Source organism: Otolemur garnettii, unplaced genomic scaffold (genome assembly GCF_000181295.1).
Source record: "Otolemur garnettii isolate 467f Iridium unplaced genomic scaffold, OtoGar3 scaffold00106, whole genome shotgun sequence".
Taxonomy (NCBI): Eukaryota; Metazoa; Chordata; class Mammalia; order Primates; family Galagidae; genus Otolemur; species Otolemur garnettii.
Window position 1 is genome coordinate 3,743,638 of NW_003852501.1, and position 8,498 is coordinate 3,752,135.

Here is an 8,498-nt window from a genome sequence, read left to right on the forward strand (position 1 = left end):
CTGGAAATTACTGAAGGATGTTTACCTAGTCAGTGCTTGCTCTGATGACAACATTTAAACTGGAGTGGAAAGCTAATGGAACAGGCAGGTTAGAGGGGCAGGAAGGGTCTTTGGGTGCAGGGGAAGGCGAGATTCTCATGGATGGCTGGGGAACGATAATGAATGGCACAGCACCTCACACTGAGAGCCCTCTGACAATGAATTCTTTCTCCATTGAAAAGGCAAAGTACAGGTTGAAGAGATGTGGTGGGAAGGAAAAACACAGAAAGATGAAACATTAAGTCTTCACATTATAACCAATTCTTATGACTTGCTGCATTGTTTAAGAGCCGTGGGTACACACTGCATCACTCACCAATCCATCCTAGAGCCCATCCACTTAGGACGAGACATTTTATTTACATGTGCACGTGGTGCTTTCTGCAATGCTGTAGCATAGTGCTTTATACACATTTTATGTTGGGCACACTACCCTTGAGTTTTGTGGGTCCCCCCCCCCCATGGTAGACGCATGTTCTTGATTACTCAGCTCAGACTGCAAAATCTCCTTACTCTGGTGCTCAGGGATCAGGTTCAGAGGTTCTGCTTTTATGCCTCATGACATTTTCTGATCATTCTGTTTCCATTCATTCATTCAACAAGTATTTTTATTAAACACCTACTAGATGCCAGACATTTGCTGACTCTTCTACTTTCTTCTCTCCTTTAGTGACAGCTTCTTTGTTCTGGCAGAGATTTTAAACATTCGTAAAATGAAATTGCAAAGCCAGAACTTAATATTACAAAATATTTTCTAAGTAGAGCAAACCACATTGTTTAGAGATCTGGGCCAAGTGGATTAACTTTTATCTCAGGAGGAGAGAACTTTTATAGTTTCTTCTCTGGTCTGGGATCTCAGATTACTCAACATCTTTAACTCCCTGTCTCAGTTTCCTAGGGCAGCCGTACAAATCACCACAGACTGGGTGGCTTACAACAACAAGGCATGTATTCACTCTCAGTTCTGGAGGCCAGAAGTCTGAAATCGAAGCATGAGCAGAGCAGAGCTCTCTCTGAAGGCTCTTGGGAAGAGTCCCTCCTTGCTGCTCCTGGCTTCTGGTGGCTGCTGGCTGTCCTTGCCCCATCCTTGGCATGCAGCTGCATCACTCTGTTCTCTGCCTCCCTCATCACATGGCTATCTTTCCTATGTGTGTCTGTGTCCAAATCTGCTTCCCCTTCCTCTTAAAAAGATATCAGTCACTGGATTAGGGTCCACTTTAATCCACTGTGGCCTCACCTTAACTTGATTCTGTCAGCGAACTTAATTACATCGAATCCATTTCCAAATACAGTCACATTCACAGGCACGGGGGGTTATGACACGAACATAATCTTTTTGGATATAATTCAACTTACAGCTGTATACACACACACACACACACACACATAAATACAGGTCATTGATTTTAGCCCTTTATTTTAGTAAAAGTAGTATGGAAGCAGGATTGCAAAAATTGTATGAAGTTCAACAAGAGGAGAAATAACATTACTCTGACCCTTGGTCCTTCCAGCTCCTCCAGGCAGCAGATGGGCTGAGCCGTGAGAAAGATCAAAGATAGCCTGGGACCAGAGGGCAGAGTGATGAGCATACGGGACACCAAACGGTTTATAAATCACTCCTGGGCCTTTTAAGTTGCTCCCTGTGCCTTGTATTTTCTCCCCCCACTCTTCCCTACCACTTGCTTCTCTTCCCACTGCCCCAACCCTTCCATTTTCCATTCAGTCTCTCTGTCTTTCTCATCCTTTGAGCTCCAAAGCAAGGAAGAAATATATTATGTGATCAAAGACCTTTGAAAGAACATTTTCATATCCCCATTAAGTTATCAGTACTTTATGAAATTTCATCACTTACAAACATAGCAACCTTAACTCAGTATTCTCAGGGCATATTGTGGGGCAGGGTTTGTTAATTTCTTTAGGCTTGATGTCAACCAAGTTTTGCTTAAACCAATTTTCTCAAGTCCTCTCATTTCCATAGCACATGGTAGTGGTGTACAGCATCTTGTTAACCACTATATTGACACAAAAATAGTTTAAGAAAATAGGAAGGCCATTTAACATTTCCTAGAGAGTTGGCTCATGTTATTGATCAATCTACTCTGATTTCAAGGAGACTTTTGTTTTCCTATTATGGATATATAGAAAGTGCCCACTATAAGCAAAGGATTTTGCTGGAATATGTAGATGAAACAGAAATAAATGAGACACAGCCCCTTCTGTAAAGAATTTGCAGTTTAGTGGGAGAAAGACTCATATACAAATAACTCTGATATAAGGTAAAATGGGATAAATACCGTAATAGAGGTTCACAGTTTTTAGAGACCATTTGGGAAGGGAGGGATTAATTATGAGCAGACTCAATCTTAGAAGAGGTAAGAGAGTTCATACAGGGAATTTTAGAGTGGCAAGTACTCCAGCTAGATGATATTCCTTGAAGGATGTTATCATCAGTCCTACTTGAGCAAAGGTGCTGAGGTGTGACAGAGGGTGTATGTTCTGGGAGAACACCAACAGCTGTAGGGTACAGTTCCAGGGAAGTGCCATGGAAAATAAAGGTTAAAAGAAGTTGAAAAGTCTAAGAGTGAAGGGTTTTGCTTTGAATTCTAAGTTGAAGTGTTTGGACTTTATTCTATATTTACAGAACATCATCCAAGTTTTGTGGATTGGAGGACTACTATTAGATCAGTGAGAAAAGTATGGAAATTGTAGAAGAATTAGGAAACAAAGGCACAACTTAGGATAGAAGCAGAGGATGTGGGGTTGGGGACTTTGAGGAACAAAATAGAGATGGACTCAAAAGGTCTCAGCAGCCAATAGGAGATGATAAAGACGAGAGAAAATTTGGAACAAATAGAATTCTGGCATTGCCATGAGAATGGCAGGGACAGTTGAGAGGCTTGCTCAGGCATAAGAGATGGGGTGAAGAAGGGAGTAATAATCCTTTCTCGGTCTTGTGATATCTAAGGTATTTTTGAAACATTGATGTGGGGAAGTCCAGCAGGTAGTGAAAATGCACGCTCCAAATTTTTAAGAGCAGTCAGGGTTAGGTTTTTAAGCCCAGAGACAAAGATTATTAACTAAAGAATGAATTTTTCAGAGAAGGGTGATGACTAGTCCTTTCTGTGGTATAGAAATATGATACTATCCATATATAAAGTCAATTTATCATATGAGAGCGACATTTAGAAACAAAACATTAACACTAAACATGCCTAAAATGCAGAGCATATATACAATAGAAAAACATTAATAAGGTTAAAAAAAAGGATCTATGGAAAGTAGGATACATCTCCCTCAGGGCCTAATTTAAATGTCTTGGTATTGAGAGATTTAAAGTTTTACATTGGTCATTGAAAGGTCGTAGGACATTTTTACATAAAAATATTATAATCTTCATATTTGTATAGGACAGTCAGATCAGAGGGCTGTACAGGTGGCCAATGAACTTGAAAGTAATTTTGCCTTTCATACTTAAATCCTTCTAGGCAAGTAGAAGACATTTCTCATTGCATTTAATTTGAATATGATTCTCTTGACAGACAGAAATGTCCAATAATAGAATGTGCTTCCTTGGGAAGGCTTAAACTTTCCACTCGGGAAGTGTTCAGGAAAAATCTTCCCATTTGTTCAGGATATTTCAGAAGGCATTCTTGCTTTGGGCCGGAAGTTGACCCCAATGATGCCCTCAGACTGTGTGTAAGCTTTTGATGTTACTCCTAGGGTTAGGAGCCCATGATTGTGGCTGGCTATTGTCCTCTGGCTCCATGGCAATCCTATTGGTTCTCTTAGAACCCCAAGTTAAAAGGATCATAAGAGGCTGTAAATAACTTCACTGTTTCATCTTTCCTCACGATTCTTATTTTCTAATCCTTTAACACTTTCAGTTCTTGGGTGTGAAAAATAAGAACAGAAACATATTTTAATGAATTTTTTGTTAATTTTTTTACTTTTATTTTTTGCAGCACAGTCTCACTCTGTCACCTAGGCTAGAGTGCTATGGCCTCACAGCTTACAGCAACCTCAAACTCTTAGACCTGAGCAATCCTCTTGCCTAAGCCTCCCTAGTAGGTGGGTCTATAGGCACCTGCCACAATGCCTGGCTGGTTTTTCTATTTTTAGTAGAGATGGGGTCTTGCTTTTGCTCAGGCTGGTTTTGGACTCCTAATCTCAGGCAATCTCCCCTCCTCAGCCTCCCAGAGTGCTGGGATTACAGGCATGAGCCACCATGCCTGGCCTTTTTTGGGTTCAATTTTGAAGGCAGTCCAAAGTGAAGATTAATGTTAAAATTATAGCTTTAAAGTTTTATTTCCCCCTTCACATGTGTCTGATGTAGCACCATACACCGAGCAGAGGCTGGTGCCAAGCCCCTTGAACTTCCCAGCCGGCAGAGCCATGAGCTAAACATATCCCTTAAAACAAAAACCCCACTTTTCTCTACAAATTAAAAAAATTCTTAATTACACCAGCTCTTGGAGTTAAAAAATTTATCAAAGAATGCTTATGTTATCCTAGTTGAAGACTTGGTATCAATGTAAAAGGCCTTGAAATTTTTGGATCGACTATAACACTGAAAATTTTGTCTACATATACATGATACACTTCATTATTTAACTTACCTATTTTTTCATTTGAATTTTAATCTCTTTTCTGTACTTGGAATATGTGCTTATGCTTACTGTTGCGAAACTAGTGCAATTGAACATGGAAGAAATGAAAATAGTCTCTGTAAATCTTAAAAGTAAAGATAAAATATAATCTCTTAGTATCTCCTCCTACTACATAGAGTTGTTTTGTAATAGATTAAAGATAAGATTGTGTTTCTATCATTTGATAGTCTTAAAGCCCGTATTAGTTCAATTTCCAGTCTCGTTAGCAAGCTCATAGTCACATCTGCTTTTCCAACAATAGGTGGCGCCAGCACACAAGCATCTCATCTGTATTCAGCCCAACAGAAATACCAAGAGTAGGAGGAAAATATAAGATATTCCAGTCGTCTAGAGGCTAGGAATTCAGCTCTGATGAATACAGATATCTGTTGGTGAGCCATGTGAGGGAAAAGTTGTCCTGGAGCAGGAAGACACTTCAAACCATGTGCACAAAAGCCGAAACGTGTGAGATGGTCAGGTCTTTTGTTGATGGGAATGACATTAAAACCCAGCTTCCTGGAGAACGTCTAACCAGAAAATCTATCTAATTTCTCAAAATACATTCTAAAGAATGCAGGAGGCCAAAGGTTGTAGCTGTGCATTCCTGAAACACTGGTGGAGGTAGGCGCTTGTGGAAAAGAGTGTGGGAGGAAAAGAAAGAGACGCTTAGGAATAGGGTGATAGTTGAATGCCCTAGGAATCTGCAACTTCAAAAAATGTTATGCACTTCCTGCTTATTGCTTCCTAAAATGTATAAAAAGTATGATAATCCCATAGATGTCTAAGAAAATGTCCTCTCGGGAGGAAAAATCCCCCGAAGATAAAGAATCAATTATAATTATCAAAAGATGTTTGTAGTCACATACAGTTTTGCATTTGCAAAGCTCACACATGAAAATTTACTTTTATTAAATGTTTGGTGCCAACTATCACCAAACAAAGGCTTTGCTCTAAATAACCTAAATTTAATTTTATACTACCATATGAAAATCCCTATTGTTTTCTCTTTAAACTAATATCTATTATTAAAATAAAAGCACATCAATTAATGGATTAATTTAATACCTCTGGATCTCCTTTATTTTATTTGTAAAATATACAGAGTAGAATTTTTTTTTTTTTAGAATGTGGTTTGTTCTATCATTTGTATTCTATCTGTATTCAGCCCAACAGAAATATCAAGAGTAGGAGGAAAATATAAGATATTGCAGTCGCCCTCGGTAGAGTGCTGTGGCGTCACAGCTCACAGCAACCTCCAGCTCTTGGGCTTAGGCGATTCTTTGCTTCAGCCTCCAGAGTAGCTGAGACTACAGGCACCCACCACAATGCCCAGCTATTTTTGTTGTTGTTATTGTTGCAGTTTGTCCAGAGCTGGGTTTGAACGCGCCACCTTTGGTATATGGGGCTGGTGCCCTACTCACTGAGCCACAGGCACTGCCCCAGAGTAGAATGTTTTTTAATAGTTCTCTACTTTCTATGACATTGTATATAAGAATAGTATATGATGGAGAGCAAGGTTTAAAGAAATAAAAACAGACAAAGTACGACTAAGTTTCTTATCATTAATGCTTTAAAGTCAATCCTTTTGATTTTTCCTTCTAGTTATAAGTTGACAAGTTTATTTTGAATATTTCATAATGTCAAACATCAACAGGTGTATAATATGGTACTGGAGCTTCTGGACTTCACGATCTTTGGAGTAAAAACATAGTACATTGCTTTGACTATATGCAAATTACTTAGTACCTTCGGCTATTAAAATACCTGCTTTTCCTGCTAGCCTCCTGGAGCTATGAATGAACAACAAATTCTATTTTTTTCTTTTTTTACCAAATACTTAAAATTAGTAATTCTCCTTAGCAAGTTTTTTTTGTTGTTGTTTGCTTATTTTTTGAGACAGATTCTCACTGAGGCCCTGGGTAGAGTGCAATGGTGTCATAACTCACAGCAATCTCAAACTCCTGGGTATAAGTGATCCTTTTGCCTCAGTGTCTGCAGTAGCTGGGACTGCAGGTGCCTGCCATAACACCCTGCTAACTTTTTCTATTTTTAGTAGAGATGGAGGGGTGGTCTCCCTCTTTCTCAGGCTGGTCTCAACTTCTGAACTTGAAGCAGTCCACCTGCATCGGCCTCCTGGAAGTGCTAGGATTATAGGTGTGAGCCACCATGCCCAGCCAGCAATTCAATAAATTTTGTAACTTACCTTTATCACTCATCAATGATAAAAAGTACTTTAGGGCCAGGTGCATTGGCTCACACCTATAATCCTAGCATTTTGGAAGGCTGAGGCAAGAGGATTGCTTGAGGTCAGGAGTTCCAATACCAGCTAGAGCAAGAGCAAGACCCCGTCTCTACAAAAAATAGAAACTTTAAGCCTGGTGGTGCACACCTGTAGCTCCAGCTACTCAGGAGGCTGAGGCAGGAGTATAGCTTGATCCTAGGAGTTTGAAGTTGCAGTGAGCTATGATGATGCTACTGTACTTTGGCTTGGGTGACAGAATGAGACTCTGTCTTAAGAAAAAAAAGAAGTATTTTGGAAGATGAAGCATCAAAAAACAAAACCCCAAAACTTTAAGAAACACATACTACCCATATAACATATAGTGATTTTAAGCACTAGATCAAATACTACTGCTTTTGTAAAATATCTCCCAATATTCTCAATTACCCAGCTTGTCTGAGTTTGATAACTATCATATTCATTTGTATGTATACACGTATTTCTCTCCAAGTATATCCTTAAGTACTGACTGCCAAATTACTTTCTTGTGTATTTCACTGATAATGTTTTGCTCTATTTCTCTGCCTCCTCCCTCTCCCTGCTTGAATTCCTGTTAGTCTGATATCATAAATCTTAGATTGATTCAGTCTAATAATTCAGTGCTCTTCTTGTCTTCAAGAAAACTGATTTTCTTCACTGTACATTTCTGTTCTACCACTCCAGTGCTTTCTCTAGAATTCATAATTTCCCATCCGATGCGTCTCTCCTGATCTTCTGTATTTTGACAGAGTATCAGAAAAGAGAAGACAAATGCATATGTGCAATCTGTCTCCTGTAACTAGAACTAAAAATACTTTTGTGGTTATTTTAGTGAAAATTTAACACATTAGTTTAGATCAGTAGTTCTTAAAGTTGGCCCTTGGACCAGTAGCATCACCTGAGAATTTGTTAAAAATGCACAATCCTGGGCCCATTTTGGATGTACTGAAGCAGACACTTTGGAGATGGGGCCAAGCAGTCCATCTTTTAAGAAGTCCTCCAGGTGATTCTGTTGTAAGCCAAAGTTTGATAGCTACTGATTTAGATAATTGGACATTCTTAGGGCATCATTTCTTTGTTATCTTCTTTGTTTTTTATATCAAGTTAATCTCTGCTCTTTTCTTTGTTTTCTTTCTTTTTATCTGTTTTTTTTTTTTTCTGAAATCTTGAGTGTATGCTTAAATTCTAGTCTTTATTCTTATTCTTTTCTAAAATAAGCACTTAAGTCTTACAATTTTGGGGAAATACTGGTTTTGCTATATCCTTATACATTTTCAAATATGATGTTTCTATTATTTATATATAAATAACATTTTCCATTATGTTATTTTCTTTTATTCCTTTTTCTCAGAAGTTTAAAAAAAATTTCCAAAATCCTAGCACTTTTGTTTATCTTTTTGTTATTGTATTGTTTTAAGTTTGGAGAATGTGGCCTGTGGTGGTGTTTCTTTAAAATGTAGAGACTTGCTTTATATTACTAACATTTCTTGTAAAAATCCCATTTGTGTTTGAGAAGAATGTGTATTTTCTTTTCCTTTCTTTTCTTTTCTTGG